At 39.3% G+C, this 24,732-nt stretch overlaps 1 long non-coding RNA gene across 1 annotated transcript in view; it reads right to left on the reverse strand.

The window, feature by feature from the left end:
• LOC121089531 overlaps positions 1–22,696 on the reverse strand; it is a 38,026-nt gene extending 15,330 nt beyond the window's left edge. The window contains exon 1 of the long non-coding RNA XR_005828248.1: positions 22,585–22,696. This is a non-coding gene — a long non-coding RNA (uncharacterized LOC121089531). The remainder of the gene's footprint in view (positions 1–22,584) is intronic.
• Positions 22,697–24,732: the final 2,036 nt, after the last annotated feature.

The following is a 24,732-nucleotide window of genomic DNA, read 5'->3' on the forward strand; positions in this document are numbered from 1 at the left end:
ATTGTAATTCACTAAAAATGTCAAAGTGGGATCCATCATGGAAGATATAACCATCATTCAAATTTTGTGGACATACTGGGGTTTTTTGTTATGTTTAATGTTTTTTCAGACTGAGCTTTGCTCCAAACTAGCTGCTGCTGACAGCGTTTGGGGAGGTCGTATTTTTACTTAGCTACCATAAAGAAAACATGACCACAAAAAGAAAAATGAGCATGACCAGATCCTTGCTACTGCACAATTTTATTTTTTTTCCTCCAATTTGGCAGAAAACAGTGTCATGGCGAAAAGAAACTGTAGAGTGTGGCAACATGATGGGATAAGCCCAGGAAATTCAGGAATAGAATGAGCTCTTATATATTTGCCTTTAAGGTTTTTTAATTTGCAGGGAGATTATTCCCTTCTCAATCCAATGCAGAAAATCAGTTATTAATGGCTAATAGCCAGGGGCCAAAAGTGTCTAAAGATTTTTAATTACTTGGCATAATGTTTTTCAGACCTTTAATTTTACATCTGAGTAATATGTTCTCAAGTACATGAACATTATTTAGAAGTATGTGTTAACAACTGTTAAATAATTTTGGCTTTAAAAATGTTCCTTTTCTTTTAAAGCTAGAATGCTTTATTTCAATATTTTTTGAAAGATACATTTATATTTTTTATTTGGAAATGTTTCATTTAAAGATTGAGGCACTGAACAAGAAGAGTAAGAAAAAAATAAAATTATATAAAAATTTTAATTGACCTGACACCATGCTTGCATCACTACTATCATTTATACATTAAGAAGAGGTTCTGCAGGGTAAGGGACTGAACTTCGATCGGGATGCCCTTTCCCAGTCAATCTTGTCCCCAGTGGGCTGCAGCACAGAAAATCAAGAAGAGGGGAGTTTTTAGTCAATGATTATTTTGACTTAGGAATAATTTTTTTCCCACTTGTGAAAGCAAGATTAAATAAATGGTCTATTTAACAATTCATTGTTGTTTGCTATCAAGAATGGCAAGTGCATTTGATTAACCAACAGTTTCTTCCATCAATACTCAGATGCAAAGCAGCAGAAAAGAAAAAAATGATAAATTATGAATCAGAAGAGTAAGCTTTGTTTACAACAACAGATTCACATAATAAAGTTCCTCTTCCCAGCTGTAAACTTCAAGAAAAGGATAAGTAAATACATCAATGTATCATTTATCTTTTGTCTGAAATGAAAATTAGGTTTAATAAGAAAAACAAACCTACCAACTTCTGCTTAGGAAGTAAAAACCAATCCATTATAGCATAATGTTATTTGTTTGAGGATTATGAGGCTGTATAATTTTTTAACAAGATCATGCTGTGCACTGTTGATGTGGAGAACACTGCTAATTCCATTTCGTCTAGTCTCCCACACAACATAACTTGTGACAAAGAATTGTGTTGGTTTCTTTCTGGAGAAGTCACTTGTTGGTATGAGTGACTTTAACCCTTCAAGCAATAAAAGACAAAAAGTACTGATATACCTGTGCCACTTTCTTATGAATAAAGCATGCCATATCATCAGCCACAGGAAATTGGTGTGATCTCAACTGTATTTCCATTCCATCGAGGTTTGTGGTGAAAGCAGTCATGTAACTTTTCCATCAAAATGCAACAGGGAAAAGGAACCTGTCCACCCAGGTACTCTCATATGTGTCCTACAACAGGAAAACTCTTGTAGTGGTTTCTAGCACAAGCATCTTTGCCCTCCCATAGTGTTAACTAGAACCATTATCTGTGGCCTATTTCTTCAGTACATTTCATGATAATGCTAGGAGGAACTCATATAAGCTGTGCTGGCAGGAGGGCACTAAAATGTGTGCAGAAGTTCTAATGGCGTGTAGAATGCAAGCCGCTGTATGTCAACACGCTGTTTCATAATACTTCTTTAGGTCTGCTCATGCTCCTATCAGGTTTTTGTACACCACAGAGGCTTTTCAGTCAGATTTGATTTGTCATATTTAATTTCTTGATACCTGAAGGGGATTTTGGTCTAAATCCCCAAATTGAAAGTGAATATGATATGCACATAACACATTTGATATGCAAAGCTGATAAGCACATTGCACAACAGTTCTAAAATGGCATGTAGGCAGGTAAGAAGTTCAGAGTCAGAACTCCCAGAAAAATAGTTTGAAGCAGAGGGGTTTCCTCCAGCCTTGCAAAAGTCAAGCAAATGCCACAGAAGTTTCATCCATGTATGTGAAGACAGACTAGCAGGAACTCCTATTAAAGGGTCGCTGTTCATTCCAGAGTCAGGTGGCAAATACCCTCCTTTGGTTTTTTCGACATCAGATTACACATTCTGTAACTCTTAAAGATAGGTCCTGCGGTACAGCTGCTGACTCAGTCTGCAGGGAGGTAGGGTTTCTGTTTACAGAGACAACGTAGAGCTGATGGGACAACCCAGTGACATATTGGAGTTCATCTGGGGGAGGAGGGCTTGAAGTGACATTGGATGTGTTAAACTGCCTTACTGCAAATCTTAAAAATAGAAATACTGTGAAGCAGATGGCTCGCTTCCACCACAGGCACCATTTTGATAGGCACAACTGAGAAGTAGCTTCTGATGATATGCACATATATGCAGATATACACACTCTGCATATGTGTGTGTATGCTAGCAAGTATACCTTGAATATAGGCTATGATACAGCATTTATGCCTACTCCTGTACTCTTTCATGGCATACTTTTCTTTTAGACAGAATATGTCTTTATGAACAGTTGTTTTCAATTTCAGCAGCACACATCTTGTAAAATTTCCATTCTCCCCCACTGCTCAGTCACCTACATGTTAACCACTTGTGAAAACCCCTTTTCTCATGACCTCAGCTCAGGGCAGCAGTCCGTGACCTTTGGAACAAGCCTTAAAGAAAATTAAGGGATTTTTGAGTGGAAGTGCATGGCCACAAAACTGTTGGGAGCGGAGATGGGGTTATGGCTGGCAGGAGGTAGCTAGGAGGCCCTAGGACACATAGGCTTCCTCTGACCACCATCATAAATTCAAACAGGGGAATGATTTATATTTTTTTCTTGAAGTGCCATCCTCCTCCTCAGCACAACTCCTGGTTCACCCTTTCCAGTCCCGGCTCATAGCACGTTATGGGAGCGGAGGCCAGGATTTTGCTGGGGAGGCAATATGGGAAGGAACACAAAGGAAAACGTTTGAGAGTTGTTGGCTTGGGACAGATCATGAACAAAAGAGGTGACTGGCTGGCAGTTCCTTGCCTGCTTTGTCCTGCTAAAACAGCAACAAATGACACAAACTATTAATGTAAAGTATGTTGATGAAAAGTTAAAGCATAAGAACTTCCTTTAGTTTATGTGGCTCATTTTACTTTGTCATGCAGTGCAAGAGTAGTAGAAAAATCACTTTTTACTCAAAGATAAAGAAGTAGATTCTGTGGGTGTTGCCTCAACCACATATGTCTACTCCTTGGACCCCAAATGAAGAAAAGGTAATTAATGAATAGTAAACTTCATCATAGAAATGGGTTTCCTTAAAAAGAAGTATTGACAGCTAAAAAGTCAAAACGGGGACTGGAAAGCCATCATTTAAAACTATTTCACAAAAATGAAATTTTGAAAATACTTCATTATAGGGCATTTGACCTAAGCATAAATCGAAAGCGCTTTGCTTAACTCAACTGTTCTGTAGGTACAGTTTTATACCTTTTAAGTTTTAAATAGCAGTCGGTTTCTAAATGAAAAAGAGTAAAAGGGACATGGACTATAAGAAAATGCTTTTTTCTGATTTTTTTTTTTTCCAAAATCAAATTTCATCAACATTGACGTCTTTTAGCAAAAACATGTTAGTTCTCTTAAAAAGGCATTTCTTATGAAAGCCAAATTGCTAAATTTAGGGACTAAAAGCCGTGTCTATACTGAAGATTATAAATTACCCCTATACTTACAAGTTGATGCTGAGGTTCCTGCCTGGAAGCTGTATGCTGGATTTTGGGTGACGTTGTACCACTTTGCCAGGAACCAGTCGGTATGTCAAGTCAGTTTATTTGATCAACTTTATCTCATATCACATGTACTAACAACTTGTATTTTCATTTCTTTGGGGCTCTCTCTCTGCCTACACATTTACTTGCTCTCTCCCTGGTGAAGTATCAGGCTACCTGTCAAGCAAGGACCGTTCTGGGATTTGTGCTGCATAGGTTGTATGTGCTCAACCTGGACAAGTCCTGTTTGCAAGAACTAAGTTAAAACACACAAGAAGATAGCTCAGCTGTGAAAGAAGTCAGCAAAACAAGAGAGAAGATGATAATACCACAAAGTCTGCTGCTAAGAGTGATGAGTTACCATGAGAATTAAACTCTTTGTTGCAGTGAAGCCCATCCTCACATGGCAGTGGCCATGTCTCTGTAAGGACACCCTGCCTTTGCACCCCAAGCCCATCTGGCCACATGCAAGCCCACAGCCAGTAGCCCTCTGCTATGGCGCTCACGGGAAGCTGCACGAGAGCACGAGCCGCACGGCAAACACAGCACTTGTGAAGTGCAGGATCCTTTGAAGCAGCGGTGGGAACGAGCAGGGAAGGCAAACAGGTGCAGATATACATCTGCCCTGGGAAAGTCTGCGGAGACTGCTGGGATAACAGCCACATTCCACAGACACTATGATGCATTTCGGAAATGCTCCGTGTGCGTGCTCACGGGCAGTCACGCATCTGTACCAGCAGAATCAGACAATTGCAGCTTGTCAAGATAAACCAATAAGGCCAAGATATAACTTTGTCTCCTGATCTTTAATTACAAACTTCCTCCAGTCGTGCTGTCTGTTCAGTAGCTGGGTAACTTGTGTTTCTTTTCAGTGCACAAGAACGAAAGCTATACCTTGGGGAACTTATCTCAAATTCCATTCATAAAACATTCTTGAGAAATCAGTCCTGGGCATCATTAAACTCCCTTCCTGCATGCACAGACTGCAGGTGTAAGATTCAGAATGCCTGAATTTAGTGCTTGACTTTGCTGACGAGTTGAAATCAGTGATATTGTACGTAACGTCTAGGTGTGGGGTTTTCTTCTTCTACAGTTTGTCTTTTGAGGTGCTGCTGATACTGGTCTGTTGTATTTACATATAAATTGAGCCTAGCTTTTAGCAAGAAGGGATTTTTCAAGGAGGAAACTTCCAAGCTAGAGGGGACTTTCAGGGTGGGAACTGAATAAAGCCTGTGACTTCACTTCATATAATCCGCGGCCTCATGATTTTAAGATACATACTATTTTATGGTGCATAAAAGTTGTTTAGAAAGCCATTTCAGTCCTTTGCAAGGAAAATTTCTCTACCTCTGCATTACACTATGCAAATCAGATGCTGACAGTAGCTTCCCAACAGCAGCTCAGAAGACAGTATCTAACCTTGTCGTTTACCCAGGTCATTTATAGTACTCTCTAAGGTTGACCTATACCATTTAAATTGACTTAAGTATGGCCACATGAATCGACAACATCCCTTTGATCTACAGAGAACTTCTCAGGCTCTGGCTATATGCTGTGGTAGGTAACAACGCTACCGCAATATACTGTAATCAACAGCAAAACGTTGTGTGCAGAAATAGTTGGATTTGGAACTTGGAAATATATCAGACTTGGGACTGCTGTTTCCTTTTTATAGTAAGCCTTTCCCTGGTCTTCAATATTGAAATTAAAAACTGTTGCATATTTCACTTTAAACTGTCATATAACTATTTTCTTCATGGTTTTCCATAAAATACTCATGGAAAATCATCAAGCACTAGAGTAGAAAGGTAAAGAACACTCCATGAATTTTGTTTTCTTTCCACCTATCTTACTTGTAACTAACTTAGAAAATCCTTTATATTTTTACAAACTGCATTCTAGCACTGAAGGAAATAAAGCACTATTATATGAAATTGTGAAAATAGAAACTGTAATGCCAAAGGCTTGACCTGGCTACCTGAAAAGGAATTAAATTACTCCAAATATTTAAGAGCATGTGTCATACTATTACATAAAGCCATATAAGGAACAGATTTTCCACACTAGTTTTCTTATGACCACAAAACAGAAATAAAATTCTTATTCCATAAAGTTTAACATCTTGATTTACAACCAGATGCACTAGACACATGGAGGGACAAACAAGACAAGGTAATAATGCAATAAAATCCCTCTGTGTTGTGGGTAAGTACCTCAGTCCAATATATGTTTAAACTGGTGTATACAAGAGAAGTTAGGCCAGCATTTGCCAGCCCCAAGGAGACGGCAATTAGCCTGTGGATAACTGCACACATATTAGGGCGCCTATAGAGCCAGACAAGTGACCATCAGTAGTTCCAAGTGATTTTCATGCTCCCATGGCACATGCACCTTGGCCTCCACTTCAAGTCCTACAGAATAAATCGGGGTGGCACCAGGCTGTTCTGCCCAGAGGGTGGAACTGGGAGCAGCATAAAAAGTGGGGAAAGACAAAGGACCTTTAAAAATCCTTTGGAAGCAATCTCTAGTAGGGCATTTGGATTCAGAATCTGGACCCTTATGTCCATGGAAAAAAGATTCTTAGCCAATTTGGCATAACTTGCCAAGAGTGGTAGGAATTTACTGTTCTTCTGAGGGATGCTTTTCTTCATACTATTAAGAGGGTTTTTTCTCTGAAATTGTTGTACAAAGTTGTTGCAGTTGTACAAAGGGATTTGAAAGTAAGGTTCACTGTTCCCCAGTCTAAATGTTTACCCAACCATGTTCATACAATGATTGCCTATTCTAGCTATCTCTTCCTCAAAAGGTCTCGCTGTTCCTACCATGAGTACCTGGAAACAGTTATATAGATCATCTGACTGTACTTGAATAAGCACTGGCTCAGGCTAGATGTAGCTGGTTTACCAGATAACAGTAACATTGACATTTACTGGTATCTCATAACTTCTGCTGCCCCATTCCAGCTTTGTCCAAGCTAGTAGCAACTGCAGAAAATACAAGCTGGTGTGTGGAAGTCCCATGGTTTAACAGTGTGGCAAAGGTTTTGCAAGATCTGGTCAAGATTTCATACATAACTTTTGCTATTTTAACTAGGGGTAGAGCATAACCGAACAATTCACCTAAATTTTCTGTCTTAAATTTCTTCTTGGCTATACACATGTGCATTCAAAATATTTTTTGCAATCAGAAGGAGGTAAAAGAAAAGATAAAGATTATTGATGATGTTCAATTATATGCTGACTGGTCTGAACGTGACTTCATCACACATAATACAAGAGCACCAGATTAAAAAAAAATGTATATTCATCTTTTAGGCACAAGATATTAGAAAATTTTGTCTCTTGCATTCTTGAAGCAGGCCTGAGATTTTTTGTGATGAATTGGCACATAAGAAATAATCAGATATTTTGCCTCTGAACAATGACTTTTCTTCTCAGAGGCAGCCCCATGCTGTGAATACCAAACTGGGTTTTCTATGTTAATGGAGGAAGAAGGTCTTCCATTTCTACTGAACCCACTGGAAGCGATGTGTAGACTTTCTCCTACGAATGATGAGATTTTTGATCAAATACACTGATGTGAGCTATTTTCTCCATAAAAATGCCTCATTTCCTTAATGTGATCCTTGTCACAGGGACTGACAAATTTTGTTGTTATAGTCTCTCTAATGTACCATATTGCTGCAGTTTCATGCATGGATGTCTCCTATAGTCTGTGGAACCAGAGCCCAAATGAGAACCCTAGATATGTAGCTCAGCCACTCACTTTCACCATGCTTTTTGACCGCTTGCCTCCAGTTTAGACCAAATCACCATTTAAAATCTTGTTAGGAATTTTGTACTTTACCAAAAACTATGGTTTATTGAATTAAAAATCCTGGAAAAACATTAAAACATAACAATGACAAAACATGGCTGGAGCATACTAAAATCCTTGTTCTTACAAAAATTGCTTTGGCTTCTTTAATTGCTTGAAATTTTGGGGTCTGCAGCTTGGCTTTTTACCACACAAACCAGCAGCCTTGCCATCTGCCCAGCACTGGGCTAATGCTGACTTCAGAGGATAAATACTGACTGAGTCATCACCGATGAATCATTGTTTCACTTGGGGATTTCCTCTGAATTGTCCCACTCCAAGACATCATGAAAAAAACATTCTACTTCTTTGATATTATAAGTAAGAATCAAGCCAAAAGAGAAGAATTAAGCAATGCATACTCACTACAGCATAGGAAATCTGCCCGGTTCTTGAATTTCAATATCAGCTTTGCTAACTACAGTACTTTCTTTTGTGACTTTTTTTGGGGGGGGGAGGAACAAAGGCCTTTTAGAATGTTCATTTAGTGTGACAGTTTTACAGATCGCTTTAATCAATTCAGAAGTTGTCCATTTATATAAGCTACTAATTGTTCTCCCCTTAAGCAGTAACAGTGCTCTCTGAGGTGTGCTGTTAATTGATCCTGCTAAAGACACGAATATTTCTGCTGACCGACAATCTGGAAGAAGTAATTTGATCAACAGTGGTAAAGGTGGGGTCTGTTACCAGGCAGAAGCAAGGCAAAAAGTGAGCGTGCTGATATTAAGAACAATTAGGAATGAACAATGTAGGCAGTAGGAGCTGTGGCAGAGAGAGGCGAGATGAATCTTGTGTCCAGTGAGTGGTGTGAGGAAAGGCAAGGATAGTGATTTGCAGATAAAAGGAAAGAGAGAAGAGTAATGGGCAATTTGGATGGAACAGACATCCCAGAGTCCAAAAGAACTGATGTATTACTGAGACAGGAGAATGAAATGTTTTCTACTGCATTTATTATTATTATGGACTGAAAATTATCTGGGGAAGGTCTGTGGTTTATGACATTTATACAAAATTTAATAAAACATACTTGCTGATGCTTTGCAATGTAACATGGTATAGCTTGGAAATATGTAGCATGTATTGATTAAACAAAGTACCTTTGCTAAAGGGCCTTCTGTAAGGGCAGTTTTCTAGTTCTGGCTCAGTAAAGAGCTGAAGCAACCCTAGCAGTTCCTCGTTCAGGCACACCTCTGTCAGGCCAGGTCTCTCTGCATTTTGCTCTGTTGCAGAATAACAACATACCCACTGAGAATTTGAGTTGGTTTTCCTTTGTGTGTGACTATCAAACAAAGCAAGCAGAATGCCAGGTTCTTGACATTTTCAAAAAAAAAGTATGCAAACCTAGTTCTATATGATTTGGCAGCTAGCGATATTTCTGAGCTTCTATACCACTGAACGTGCTGTGCCCCAGCATGCTCCTAGTGTGATGAATAGAACTATATGCACCATAAAGTAATACCTAATGGAAATAACAAATTTGGAGATTCATATATGTATAATTGCTACATATTGCATAACAATATACTATCCAGTAGTTGGCTTTTGGTTTTGTTGTTAGTTTTTTGTCTTAAGAGAAGTGTCAAATTTGTTCTTGTTTGCCTAGCTGATTTAGAATAGGAGGTCAGTTCATGCTGAATTTCCAAGCAATATAAAGTTAAAGGGGTTGTAAACAACCAAAGGCCCAGGGTTAGCGAACACGACTGGTTCCAGGGAAGCCAGTGGTCTGGCAGCAGTCTGTGTTACCTAACGGACCAATAATCCAAAGCCGGGATGCCCGGTGGAGTAGAGCTGCTTGGAAAAATGTTACATTATGAAAGCAAATTGGAAAATGGTTTGTAAACTGCAATTTACTGTCCTGTGCTAAACGCAGTGCTCTCACAAAACAGCCAGTAGTATTATGAGGTTTGTGCAACCTGGGGTGTCAGACATGTTTATTTTCCTGCAATTTTAGCATAAAAGTTTTCATTTTGGTCTCTTACATGACTATGCTGTCATGTATTTGGCTTATTAAGAAGCTCTTAATCTGATCTAACATAACCAATCTTTAAAAATGCAATGTTTTGCCTCTCCTTTACAATCTTAACTTTTTTTTTTCTTAATAGTAAAAAGCAGGAATAAATGCATGGCCTAGCAACAATCCATTTTCCAAATCATTCATAGGTTCCAGCTGACAAATTATCATGAATCTGATTTTCACGTTGTATGAAGACCACATGAGTATCCAACGAAACTTTTAAATGCTGCCTCCGTGTGCAAGAAGCCTTTAGTAAAATAACAGAACAAGAAACAATATCTAACGCCAGCTCTTTTATGTTCAAAGTGATTTTCAGTATGGCAAGTGCTGGTAATATATGTGGCAAGATCTTTATTTCTTGATTGTCCAGAAGGGATTGTGAGCTGATTATCTAAATGTAACCAATTAAAACTATTCAGAGATATTCTAGCCTGTGTGGTGTGGACATCCATCCATTGCAAGTTTTCCTGTAGAGTACAGAGCCTCATGAGAGCCTCTGGCTGCCCTCTGTGAAACTAGGATTGCCACACTTTAACCATACCGTCAGCTTTCCTCTACCTTGTTCTCCACCCAGGTGTTCCAACAAAAGATAGATCTACTTTGGAATAATCCTGTGTCCAGCCAGAAAGGGCAACATCTGGCTGTAAAGCAGCAGAAAAAAGTTCTTGTATGTCTGTAAGAAAATTATGACGTTCAGGGAAAATGCTGATTCCAGTCACCAGCCAGATGGGGTTATCCAGGGACTCCTCTGATTACTACTACATTCAAGCTCACTTCCAAGTCGGTTACAGTTGATATGTGTAACTTAGAGCAATTGCATTAAGCCATGACTGATAAAACTGAAAATACAATAAAAACAAATAGATTTTTTTAAAAAAATTTAAACCTGTTTTAGACAAATTCTCTCCTTTATCTTTTATTTCCATATGAAGCTCTCTAATATTGCAGGTTTGAGTGAATTTTTCTATTGTCCAGTATTCAGACCCTATGAATATAGGCAGGCAGCCATTAAATCAGGCAATGTTTGCTCTTTTTAACATGTGTGCTCCTTAATTTTGCTACAGAAACTGGTTTTCAGTTAGAGTAAATTCAAATTTCATAGCAGGGCAATCAAATGAAAAAGTTACACCAGGTTTGTCCAACTTACTTTCAAACAACAGAAACAGAGCTTCCCAAATGATATTGCACTCATCCCAAGGTTTATATATAATCCCAGTTGCTAATACAGTGGTGAACAAGTTGCAGCCATGCTGCAGCACCCCAAGGTGTGAACTGGGACCTCTGGGAGACACATTGCCTCATATTCTATTTAGACAAAACCTTCTGCAGCCACATGTGACACCTTCAGCTGTTCGGGTCAGAATAGATGCAATCATTTTACCCACAATTAGCCTGGATAAGGTATTTGAACAAGCTTCCAGTCAACAAACACAAGACTACATTCTCAGCTGGTGTTAACTGAATTCAGTGGAACTACATCAGTTTGTACCAGGTAGGGATTTAACCTGAGCTTTTGTTTTCTCTTAAATCAAAGTTTGGCCGAAGACAAACCCAGAGCCTGATCACAAGGACTTGGAGCTTGTTGACATTCTGTGTAGGTGTTGTCTGTCGTGACCACTATATTGTCTAAATATGAGGCAGAGCAAAATGCCTCTGTGTTTATTGACTGTACTTTTCAGCAGTGTAGCTGCACAGATACAAGGCTACTCAGCGTGTTTGTCTATAGACAAAACAATGTGTATCTTGCAATAAAGCTCACACAGGGAAATAGAAGGGAAGCCAACATGACATGTGATCCTCTGATGCAGTAGATGAGCTTTAAAATACTAAGAGTAAAGAAATCATGCCCATTTTCACTAGAGATCAAAAGATTATCAGTTTTGCAAATGGCATTATGCAAATGAAGCTATTTTATTAAGATTATTTGTTAATAGAAAAGAATATAAGTGTCTTATGAAAACCTCAAAGAAAAAAAATTACTTGGAGAGGGAGGACATTTCATTGTGACCATTACTCAGGAAAAGCCAGCATCAAATATACAAAGTCCCTCTAGAGATCACTGCAAACGTTTACGAAAGCTCACTGATATGCAGACTTGCTATCTGGCTGATACCAGCAAGAGATTACTGCCAATCCCTCTCATCATCAGTAAGATCGGCCAACTGACAAGCCTGGAAAAACAACAACCAGAAGCTAGTAACACATTTTGGAGCAAAGTGGTTTAGTAACTGAGGGCAGAATTAGCTTAAATCGTATTTAACTCATCTACCAACTTTGACAAGGCCGTTACAACAAGCACCTGACTGTGCCCTGGCCAAGGAGTAGCAGCAGTTTGAAATCCTCCTCCTTGTACCTGTGAATGGCGTTGGTGACCTTGGGACTGTGCAGCAACAGTCGCTGCTCACAGAACGATGAAAAAGTTTCTATCATCTCAGAGAAACAGGGTGACAAAGTGTTACAGCTTCATTTTACACCAGAATAACCAAGGAAAGAAGCAGGGAGACTGCAGTGGGTCCATCCCCCGGTCTGAGGAGAATGCAGCCTTTGTGTCCTTCGGTCCTCAGCACTGTGAGCTGAGAGGCATTTGCATTATGATAATCATTTTATTTGTCTTTGAAGAGTTCCAGGGTTAAAGTTATTATACAGTGACAAAACAATACTCCTGATTATTCTAATGAAAAAATGTGCTTTTTACCATAGTGCCCTGACAAAGTGAAAATTTCTGTCAGTACATTTTAGAGCAAAATCACATTTTAAGAATATCTTAATCTGTTTTCACTTTTCAGATTTCATGCCATTTTGCATTTGTCATCTGATTTCTTTCAAGTGCTTCGCATAGACACATGTGCAGGCTTGTGTTTGTGTGCACACATGCATGTGGATAAGAAACTTTGGAAACTCTGTTAATTAGAGAAAGTAGCAGCATATGTTATGCTATGAAAACCTGAATCAGCATTTGCCAATATTATTTAGGGAGCTGATCTGAAAAAAAAATATCAACAAACTTCAGAACTAGAATGAGTACATAAGATTTTAAAATCCTGCACTCAAGTTGATTCAATTCCAGTGGGAAGAAACTCATCTGTGATGTTTAGTCCCTTTGGCAGTAAAAATAGCCAGTCCTGTATAAATCACAATTCAGTAGCTTTAAATGAACTACAGAAAGACAAAAGCTTTGTCTCGTGAAATTCATCATAACATCTGAATGCTGTTTCACTAGCATACTTTTAGGTCTCTGTTGAAAGGTTTAAGAGATTCATATTTGGGTTTATTGTTTCTCCTACGAGATTCAAGATATCTCATGATTCAAGGTCCCTTGCCTTATCAGATGAACACCAGCATTACTCTTACCACATCTCCTTGCAGGAACAGTCCTCTAGGACAACACAGGTTCTGCATTGTGTAGTGTTTTAAAATCCCCATGCTGAATTTCTGTCTTGCCCACTGTCCCTCTTGGGATAAATTGGACAAATTACCACAATAATGTAAATCAAGCATATTTCTTCTAAATTCTTGTCAAGGCCTGTACACTGCAGAGCAAGGCTGAGCACCACTAGCTCTTCTGCCAGATCTCAAGAAAACCTATGATCTTTGCTGCAGCAGAAATCTTTGCTGACTTCTTCCATATAACAACTGGGGATTAAAATAATCTGAGTGTCCTTGGGCAAGGACATCTTCCCTGCTGGCTGCTCTGCCCATCCTGGACATAGAAAGTGCAACTGAAGTGCCTACAGATATGTAGTTTGAGAGCCAGTGGGACACTTAGGATCCAGCCACTGCGTCTCACAGATGAGATTAAATGAACTAGCCAGAGCTGGTATGCAGTATGAAGCAAAAGGATGCTTTTATAGTGGGAACTTGAGAAAGTGAGAGCCCCGCAGCCCTGTCTATTCCCCAGCTTTCTAGTCTGAGGACCTCAGGCAGCCCCTGGACCCACGGCTTTGCTCGCACACTAGCTGTGCATGTAGCCTGTGTTTTGGCCATCTCTTCTGTAATAAAGATCAATGGCTTTCTTCACTTATGCCAAATGAAGAATGGCTGACATACGTACCAGATTTAACATGACCCAATTTTCTCTCCCTGGCAAAGCAGTACATTGCACCCTCTCACACACTTCAGCTGACACCAGACAGTATCGCCACAGTATTTGCAGTATTCCCTAGGAATTCCCTGTAGACCAGAAATAGCACAGCAATGTGAGCTGCTTATCAAAGGAAAAGTGGCGAGGTTGGAAAGCCGACCCCTATAATAGAGAGCAGCAGATTATGGTCTGCAAAGCAGAGCGCCATGTGTCATCAGCACTCAACACATAGGTGTACATCCCCTAAAGCACAAGCCCTAACAGAAGCAGCTAAAAAGAGAGTCTGAGGACAGCCTATTGCAGCTGCTTGCACCCCCCTGCAAGGCTGGCTGTCACAGACTGAACCAAGTGGTCACATGCGCTGGACCGTGGAAAGAATGTGTGATGCCTGGGATGGAGAAGTGTCACTTTGTGTGACTCCCTCAGATGGTGTTTGACAGTGGTTAACAGAACGGTCTCCCTAGCTGACCCCTGAGCACAGCGGTGTTCTCAATAGATGTTGTACCCAGCCTGTTCTTCAGAGTGTATCTTTAAAATGTCTAAGGTGGTTATTTGATGCTAAATAGCAGATCTGCAGGCCATATCACAGTCTGCTACAGGGACCCCCAAGCTACCACTAAGTGGGTTCCTAAATTCAGTGAAGGGAAAATTCCTGCCTTGAAATGCAGCATGGTCATGTTAGTAAGATCTTGCACCCAAACACATCAAGCTGGGTAGACTGCCACAGTCATAAAATCATTGAAAATAAGACCAGAAAGGACCTCAAGAGGTCATCCAGCTCAACTCCCTGCCCGGAGGCAGGATCAGCTCTGTCCAAATAATTCCTGACATATATTTTTCTAGTCTTTTCCTAAAGTCTCCAGTGATGAACATCTCATAACCTCCCTGAGCAATCTATTACACCATTTTATTCCTAATATGCTAAATACTGTTTCACTTTAAGTCTATTATTTCTCATCCTAGACATAGCAGACTTGGCAATATATGTTTTCCAGTTTATTCCTTGATTTTCTACAGAAGGTTTTTTATATACATGAAGATGACTATGCCCCACCAATTCTCTGAATAAACATCACCAGGTGCCTCAACTTTTCCTTCTGTGCCAGTCTCTTAGACAATAACCTGGTCATCATAGCCACCTCCCTCTTGACTTTCTCCCATTTTTCTCATGCTGTTTCTGGTTTCAGACAGAGCTTGGTGTAGACATGCCCTTAAGGGTTCTCTTAGAGAACATGCCATGGATCTATTTTCTCTGGTTTTCAGTAAGATAAGCAAAGGGGAGCTAGTGAGCACTTGTCAAAAGTTTCCAACTGGACTTTATAACACTTACGATGTGCTGTCACTGAGGTGTCTGTAGTTTTGTCAACTAAAGCAATTTAAATGGCCTGTGGAGGTGGGTGATAGCTGCCGTAAGGGACATAGCTGAGGCTAGCCACCTGAGCACTTACACACATTCTCAGGAAGGTTTCATAGCAAATAGCCCACACTATCACATCTGCCATCCCCCCAGACCACCAGTTTTAGAGATCAATTGGCCATGAGCATACAAGTATCTGTCCTGTCTGCACTAGGTCCATTCAGTGGTACTGAACAGGTGCACAGCCATGCAGACTGTCTTTTTGTGAATAGATATTAGATTTTTTTTTAAAAAAAGAATTTTCTTCAGCCATCTTCACAACCATTCTGATGCTACCTTGTAATCACTGGAAATGATCCTGTTTCCATACCTTCATGGAAAAGAAACAGCTAACATGATTCTTTTTTCTGAAAACACCTCACACAACATCACATTAGAAGTGGTATTATGTGATTTACAAGCTTGAGCTGACCAAGCATGCTAACTCAGATATGGACTATTCACAGTAAATTTCCAATTCAAAAGAACAGCAAAAAGTGTTGTTTTTTTGTTTCCTTTTTTTTTTTAAAAAAAAAAGGTAATTCTTAACTTCTTCTTTTATTTGACCAATGTACACATTCAGGATATATCACTTGCATCCTGCTCCAAGAAGACATGTTTCCTGGACTGAGCCATATACCCTCAGGGCTAGAGCAAGTCCCAGGAAAATGTCCACTTGTGTGTCACAGCCACACTTGTACGTGCGAGAATCACACCGGGTTTGCTGCCCAGGAGATAAATCTGTGAGCATGGAAGTGGCTGCAGTGTCTAGGTACTAATGAATTTGCTTCATTCTGATCAATGGATCAGAACTGTGTTACGTGTCAAGGTCAAATTCCCAGGTTTACCTGGAGCAATGGGTATAATTTATGTAACAGCAATACCACCATGTACATTTACCAAAAAACTTCATGTTATTCTAACAATGTGGCCATGATCACATGTATAACATTAGGGTCTGAGAATAATACTTCTTGTCCTTAGACAAAATTCTTCCAATTCCTTTCTTATCTCAGCTTATCTCCTCTCCATTAAAGGCATATCCAAACACTTTGTGCCACGTTGTTATTTATGTTATAGTTAAAGCCTCTTAATAATTTCTTAAAGGGAATGTTCTTGTTCAGTTCAGTATGTACTCAGATGACTGCTCTTAGAATTAATTCAGTCATGCATTGTTACACAATCATCCAAATATTTGCGATTATAGTCTCACTTCTGATAGCTGTTTCTGATAGATAGTTTCATTTCTTATCATTGCTGTATCTTCACCATCATTCTCCGAGAGCACACAAGCAGTTCCTGAAAAAAACCCTTGCATCAACAGCTGTTACAATGCTGATTTTTCAGAAAATAAATGCACTTCAAGTAAGCATATAGTTAAAGGTGAAAACTTTTTGTCCTATTTTTTAAAATTATCATCTGTGAAATCACCTGATTTCAGTTAGAAATATGACTAACCTGTATTTTAAAATATATGTTTGTCAGGCCCTGCAGATGTTTTAGTCAGAGACACGTGTACGGAAGCAATTTTTTATTTTTTTTTTTATGCTGCAGAATAATGTCATAATCAACACAACTATTAGAGAAATGGGCTTGTGATAAAAAATAATTTTTTACTGGGGAAAGGGCAAGTATAGGTAGGTGACATTTGGACAATGATAAGGAAGGCTGGGGAGGCAATAGCCTCCAGCGAGTGTCATCCAGAGAGGGGCAAATGAGTCCAGGTATGCTGCAGGACACAGCTCCTCAGCCCACACTGACTTTGCACCTAAACCAAGCTGTAAGGAGTGATCTGCTGTCTAGAGACCCTCTCCAAGGGATCTGCCAGCTCTGTGTACCGTAAACACAGTTCTGTAATCAGCGTACATGTTGAGACTCTTGAATGGTGGTTAACTGAGTGCCCCTGGGATTAGCTTGAACTAAAGGCATCAGCAGGAAAAAGAAAATTCAGTTATCCAACACATCATTAGTTCTCAAGCTGTGGTCTGAAACCATGATGGTTTGCAAGAGAGCCTGTGTTAAGCAGCAAAATTTACAAATGGGTTGACAAGAAGTGTGATAGTAGATGTACACAGTGGCCCATGAGAAAATGCGAGGGTTGGTCCAACAAATGGAAATGACTGTCATAAGAGCACAAAAAGCCTCTTCAGAAAAACTTTTTCATCTGTAGCAAGCATGTAAAACAAAAAATGTTACAGCTTTCCAAAATTCCTCCAAAGATTGGAAGCTTTTGTTTTATTGTAACAATAGTGTGGGAACAAACATTTGTTCTCTTTCTATTTCTAGAGTTACCCTAGTGCTTGGGTGGGAATGGAACAAAGCCCGTGTGAGAGATCTGCACTTGGTTTTGTCTCTGGGCTGACCTGAGTTTTAATTATGGTGGTTTGGATTTGAACCAGATTATCACCTATATCTGAACAAAACTCACTTCCTTTACACCAGAATGAGTCCCCCATACGTACATGACAGAGATGTCTAACCATGCTCCAGAAAAATAAGCAGGCAGAGAATTTACTAAGCACATCTTTTACAGCTAAATGAAAATTTACAAAAGGAAAAATAGTTTCACACTTTGAACAAAGCACTTATGCACAATGCAGTTGGAAAGAGGTAAGGGATTTAAAAGAGGTAAAGGACTTAACCAGCCCCAAGATGTTTAAAAAATGTGTACAAGGCAAAGAAAGGGAGGCTAATGTTAAGAGCAAATAATTGCCCTGCATGGAGCCAAAGACATCCCTTGCCCACCACTTTCACTGTGGCCACCAAGGCTGTGCCTCTGACAGTGAATAAAAGAAGTCAGGGCACGTTTTCAGCCTTGCAGACAAACAGCACAGCACAACTTCTGTCAGAACCGCTGAGTTCTCTAAACTTGGGTCTCTGCTATGGCTCTATTTAGTTTCCTAGAATAAATGTAGCTTAATAGATTGTTAAGGAAAGAATATAGGAAATAGATCAAGTCAAATGATCCTTTCTCTGATACAGCATCCCAGCCTCTGCAGTTCAGCACCCTTGGGACTTCCTGAGCCAGAAGCTGTAGCTACAATTTAATATATGAAGATGGACTCTCCTCCATGACTTTTTCAGCTTTATTGCATGAAAATGTGCTTCTTTTCATTTGTTTCAAGTCTGGCACCTAATAGATGCATTAGTTCTTAATTCTTATTCTATAAGAAACACTGAATATTTATTTTTTTTACTCATTGTTCCAAACTTTTTATTATTATTTTTACAGGCTTCATAATTTCCCCTCAATCATTTTTCCAGTGTTATCTATTTAACCTCTGCTTGTATAGATTTTTTTCTGTAGCGCAGTTCTTCCTTGTCACCCTTCTCTGTGCTCTCTAGATCCATTTCAGAAATGGATTACTCAGAACCACATTTATTGTTCAGATGTGGGTGTACAATAGATTTACATATCCATCTGAATTTTTTATTTCCTCATTCTTTTCCCAATAATTCCTACTTTAATTGTCATGTTTTTCTTGTAGAAGGCACGTCAACTGAACATTTCACTGATGTTTTCAGGGACTTTAAGGTTGGTTTCAAGAGTAGTAATAGTCAATTTAGAGTCCATCACTGTGTATGAACAGTGAAGGTTATTTTTTCTCAGTGCATGACTTTCCATTTATTGACGTTGATTTCATCTGTCATTTCATTACTTAATATCATGAGACTGTTCTGTTACTCTTCACATGCAGCTTATGCTTTTACTACCCTGATTAATTCTGTATCATTACACAAAAAATCACCTCTCAGCTCACTTTTCCACAGTATTTATGAATCCAGATCCTTGGACTGCTGATGGTTCCTTGCTGTCAAAAATGATTATTCACCCTATCCTTTGTTTCCTATCTTTCATCAAGTAATCCAGGAAAGGGTTTACCCTTCTACCCCATGACAATTCGGTTTAATTAGTGCTGTTGGTCTCTTTTTGAAAATTCAAGTTCATAAGTTTGAATCAACATTATGCAAATAATCCTTGCCTCCTTCAGAGAATTGTCATAGTTTTGCAAAGTGTGGCTTTCTTCCACAGAAGTTGTTCTGATTCTTGCCCAATATATCATTTTTACTCTTTTGTCTACTGAATATTTTTTATTATAATTTCTAGCAAATTTTCTGATAAGCACGTTAGACTTACTGATCTGCTGGAGCCAATAAAAGCCCATTTTAACAGCTGATGACCCATTTGATGGTTTTTATTGTTTTGCTATCAGATTGCTAGGTATTAGTCTCTTCTATTACCAGTTCACACAGATACAGTCCTCGTGTATTTTACCCATAAAGGAAATCTGCAGTATAGATACCTCCTTAGTCTTTCCTACAATGACCACTAATGCAAAAAAAAAAAAAAAAAAATCATCTATAGGCTTGCACTAGAGTCTTTGTTTATTACAATCCTATTCACGATTGAATCTGCCTCTAACAGATGACTTTCCTTCCAAACATTTGAAATACTTCTTCCCCCCATTTTTTTTGTGGGGGTTGGGGGGGTGGGGGTAGGGGTGGGAGGGAAAGCTTTATTTCATTTCTGATAGATGATTTCTTTTCTACTAATAATCCCTTGTTGTCTGCTGTTCAATTACTAGTTCAGGGAAGAAAAATTACCCTTTTAGCTAATTATTCTTTTCAACTAGTTTTCTCAGTTTAAAGTAATTTTGTTCTTTAATGGTAAATATTACATGGGTGTGATTAATTTTTTTTATGTTTGTTCACTACTGTTATTGTGAGTTTTCTCACATATACAAGGATGTGAAACTTGAATATTCTGTGTCCACTGTTGCATGTTGCCTCATGGGTAACTGATATCAGTAATCAGATACTGTGCATTAAATCCTGATATAAATCTAGAAATAACCCTTATTTTGAGTTTTTTTGACTGACAATTGCAGTATGCAGTCAGTTACAATGATGTTTATAGAGAGTGAAGTTTATCGAATGTGGCTTTAAGTTTGTTTTTAATAATCTAGACACCTCAATTTTGCTCTGCTTTGGATGTCAGTGCTCTTTATTGGATCATAGTTTCTCTATTCCTTAGTTCTCCATCTGCTAAACGGGAACAATAGCACATATTTGCATCGCATTGGTATTAGGAAACAAATATACTATAAATTATGAGGTATAATTAGGAAATGCAACAATAACAGAATTCATGGAAGCATTCAAGATAAAAAGATTAAACTTTCAAAAACATCTGGTTTGTGTATATGGTGCTGTACCAAATATTGAACCATAATGAGCATTAATGTTTACGGGTTCTACCTCTGCATCTCTGATAATCTTTAATGTTTCAGTAACATTAAGGTTGTGTTAGGCTTTATAAATGCATGATATGAATACTTACGGTTATAGAAAAACAAACATGCTAAGAATGGGAACAAAGGCTAAAATATATATGAGATGTATTTCATACTTTGTTTTGTTTTGTTCCATATTGTGAACTTATGCCATACCCTTACCTGTACTTCTATAAAGCAATTTTGAATAAGTTGAATTTTGTAGCCATATTGGCAAAAGTTTGTATTGAGAAGCAAGTTGCAGGAGGAGGGAGCTGCAGGCCAGTCAGGAGAGGAATCCCAGGTGATGATTTGCCTGGGAGACACCGCAAACAGAAGACAAAAAAATTAATGAAGAGAGAACTGGATACAGAATCACTGGTGCTGCAACAGGGTTAAGAATGACCCAGAAGCAGCAAAAAATGGTCACATAGGGAAGGGACAAACTCTGTGGAGACCTCAGGGCAAGGCACCAATCAGATGCACCAGCGAAGTATAAGCCACTGAGAGAAATAAAAGGGTGTTGAGTCAAATGCTTGGGCCAGACAGACCACAATGATCTTTTCAGTGAACTGGGGTAAAGCAGAAAGATCTCAGCACTGGCCTCACCAGTGAAGAGGGCTGCAGAGCGCACTGCGACAGGGCAGTGGTTCACTGCAAGAGGCAGGAAGGTGCATTTGTAATGTATTAACTGCGCAGCCTCGTGTTTGCAGAACCAGCCAATACTCAGACGACCAACATAACTATGAATTAAACACGGTTATATTCGAGGTGATTTGAGAAATTGTAAAACGCTACTACGTCATGTAAAATCCGTTATTGTATGTCCTGATGTGTAATGAGCAATGATGTAACCCAATAGTTTGACAGATCTGATTTAGGAGACTAACTTAAAAACCAAAACTGTTTTATTATAAAATAATATAATTTAACAATCAAAAAGATGTGCTGTAAAATATATATATATCCAAAAAAACACCCTAAGGTAGTTTTTAGACAGCTCACAATTTCAATATCCTATTGCACAGGATTGAAGGTAGTTTCAGAATATATGTGCACTAAGTTCCAACATCTACAAATTCTTTTCTTTTATTTTAACTGTATACCATAAAGTTTCTGCTAAACCACAATTTTTATCAGTCATTAAGATTAAAAGTATGTATTTTATGGGCAGGAGGAAACAAGTCAACATATAAGGAAAACAGATGCTTCTGAATCATTTTTAGCATTATTTAATAGTCTGAAAATAGTGCTCTTGTTTGTAATAAAAGTCAGGTATTGTGTGAAGTTTATCTGGGTTCTTTAATCATTCTCAGAAACTGACTTAAGATTTAGGCATAAGAAGTTTTGAAAAAGTTCTTGATGTATTTATTCTCTATGCTACCTTCTGAAGAAACATATCAGAGGCAGTCATCATACCTCATTTTACACAGCTACAATGCCAACAACTCCATCTGGCCTATTTGGATAACTCCCTGTTATTTTCAGTAAGATATACGGGCATTTCCAGAATGCATTTCATCCCAATGAGGACATCTAAAACAAGTCAGATGAGTCACAATACGAGTGTCTATTCCTGTAAACAGCTGCCAAAGGAAGCCTGGGTGAGCAGTTCAGGCGTGGATATCTAATGTGTACATAACTTAAGGGAGATGAAACCCAATCAGGAAGGATGGTGACACTAGTAGATGGGAAGAAAAAACACAAGGGACATCATGAGTAATAAGAAGCTATAGAGAGTGGGACAGACAGATCTTCATGTGACAAGAAGGAAGGAGCAAATCTGGGAAAGTTCATGTTGAAGTTCCTGAGAAGCTGATGGGCAGGGGCTCGAGTCACAGATGCCAAAAGCAGAAAATGTCCAAAAGAGCTTCATGTCAGGCAGCAGTGAAAGACAGGGAATAAGGAGCCTACCAAAATGCTCAAAGAAAAATGGGAAATGGAAAACGGGATAAAATGGGCAGGTGCCCCTTTGCTGAAACCAGGAAGGGTGGGCATACCTTCTCTTTTACTTCTTGCAGCAAATGATTTGTGCTATTCGGTCAGGTCTATTGGGAAGGAGAAAGCCAAGCAGCCGAAGCGCCCCTGCCCCAGGGGCAGCGCCTGGTGAGCTCAGAGGCCCAGGGCAGAGCAGTGACTGCCGTTATGCAACTTCCCTTCCAGTAATGCTGCTACCTCTAGCCTGTAACCCATGGTCACTTTAATAACAGCCTCAGCTATCTGATTTGCCCTAAATAGTCAAAGGGAGTATTTTCTTCCTTTAGCTTTCTCTGTGGTCAACTACACTATTTTTATAATAACAGTCTTTATCAAGATCCTGATTTTGATCCAAATTTCCTGTCGCAGTTGTGCACTTCTTTGATTGTGTGGGTTTATTTCACATCCTTAACATTAAATAAATGCAGAGGAGTGGGGTTTTTTTCACATTAATTTTCTTTTCTCAGATTTGTTCCTTTCTTTTTTTTTTTTTTTCCCACAGTAATTGCAGTAGGATTAACTGCATTGTTAGAGTTAGAGGTCTGAATACAAATAAGAGGGCTTTTCCCTTTCTCTTCCCTGACTACATTTCTATTACTGCAATCACAAGTATTGTTAACAACGTTAAAGCCCACAGCAGATGTGAACCAGGCTATAGTGAGAGAATATTTTGATTCCACAAAAAAGTTCAGTGCTGAAACATAATGTTCTTGCTTCCCAGCTATTACAGGGCAAACTAGCATGCACTTTTGAAAGTTAATATCTAATTTTCTAGATGCCTGCTGCCAATTTGTTTCCATTCTACTTCAATATAGTAGGCAATGAGAAGGGATTTTGCAAAGATTACTACTGGGCTTATTATTATTGCACTAGTAGTTCTGGAAAACAAAATACCAAAACTCAGCTGATGATGACATAGTTATACAACAAAACTGGCTGCCCGGAACTCGGAGCCTGGAATGAGCCCCTGGAGGACACCTCGGGCTCACACCCTGCGACTTAGATAACGCCAGTTTATCTTTTATGCTATGGTCTCAGTTTTATTGCAAAACTAGATTTAGGTGAGGAGCTGAAGGGCTACGCGGTCTTTAACCTCCCTTTTTGCCCAGCGTTTGGAATACGGATGAGGCCAGGAGTGACAGCTGAGGGCTGCTGCCAGCTGACGGCTGCTGGACAGCCCGTGCGAAACAGCTGCCAGCCGTGCGGGGGGGGGGGGGGGGCAGCTGTGGTGCGGGGGGGGCAGCTGTGCCACCACACACCCCATGCTCTCAAGCGTGAGGGCGACCAGCAGTTCAGTGTCACAGCAGCTGAGCGACCCTGGCCGCCGGGGCACGGCTGCCCGCAGACCCCTGAAACCCACACGCACCTTGTGTTGCACTTGCCCTCTCCCCCCAGTCACTCCCTCCGCTACCACGCAGGCAGTGAATAAAACAAAAGGGACTGGCTTTTGTAACTCTGCAGGAATATTTGTCATTTTACAGTGATGTGCCTCAACCAGTGGAGATGAATGGAATTGATGGTTCCAGGACAGAAGAAAGGAGATTCCCTTTTCCCTGCAAGATTTCCTGAAAAAAGTGATGGTTGGCTTGACCCCTTTTGTTGCTGGAGGTGATTTACTAAATATGACCTGGAACCGTATTTGAATTTAGTTGACCAAGTCTTTGAAGTTTTATATAATATGTAGTATTTTGCTTCAACTGTATTCCGGTTCTTATCCAGCCTTAATAATTCAATTACCATAATATCCATCAGAAATGTACTCGGACCTTTAAAGGTTGAGGTTAGGACAACCATGATTAAACAGCAGTTAATAAAAACTGGGGAGAAATAAAGAAAAAAACAACAAGTGTTAGAGGCCCGTTCAAAATCTGCAGAATTGCATGAAAATTGTAATAGGTTTAAACCATAAAAAGCATTCTGTAATACCTTCTCTACCACAAGTAGGTATAAGCTAAGTGTGTTCAGTAGCCCTGAAATGCTGTTTCCTTTTCTAATTAAGGAAAAAAGCTTTCTAGGGATGTCTACAGAATAATACAAGATGCTCTGAGAAGATGCCAAATTATAGTGGAAATGTGTTTGCTCCTAGTGTAAGTAGAAAGACTTGAGATCCTGGAGGCTTAGAGGAACAGAGACACCAGATGCTGGCGTGAATGCTTTCTGTATTCCTTCAG

This window comes from Falco naumanni, chromosome 5, assembly GCF_017639655.2.
Source record: "Falco naumanni isolate bFalNau1 chromosome 5, bFalNau1.pat, whole genome shotgun sequence".
NCBI classification, from domain to species: domain Eukaryota; kingdom Metazoa; phylum Chordata; class Aves; order Falconiformes; family Falconidae; genus Falco; species Falco naumanni.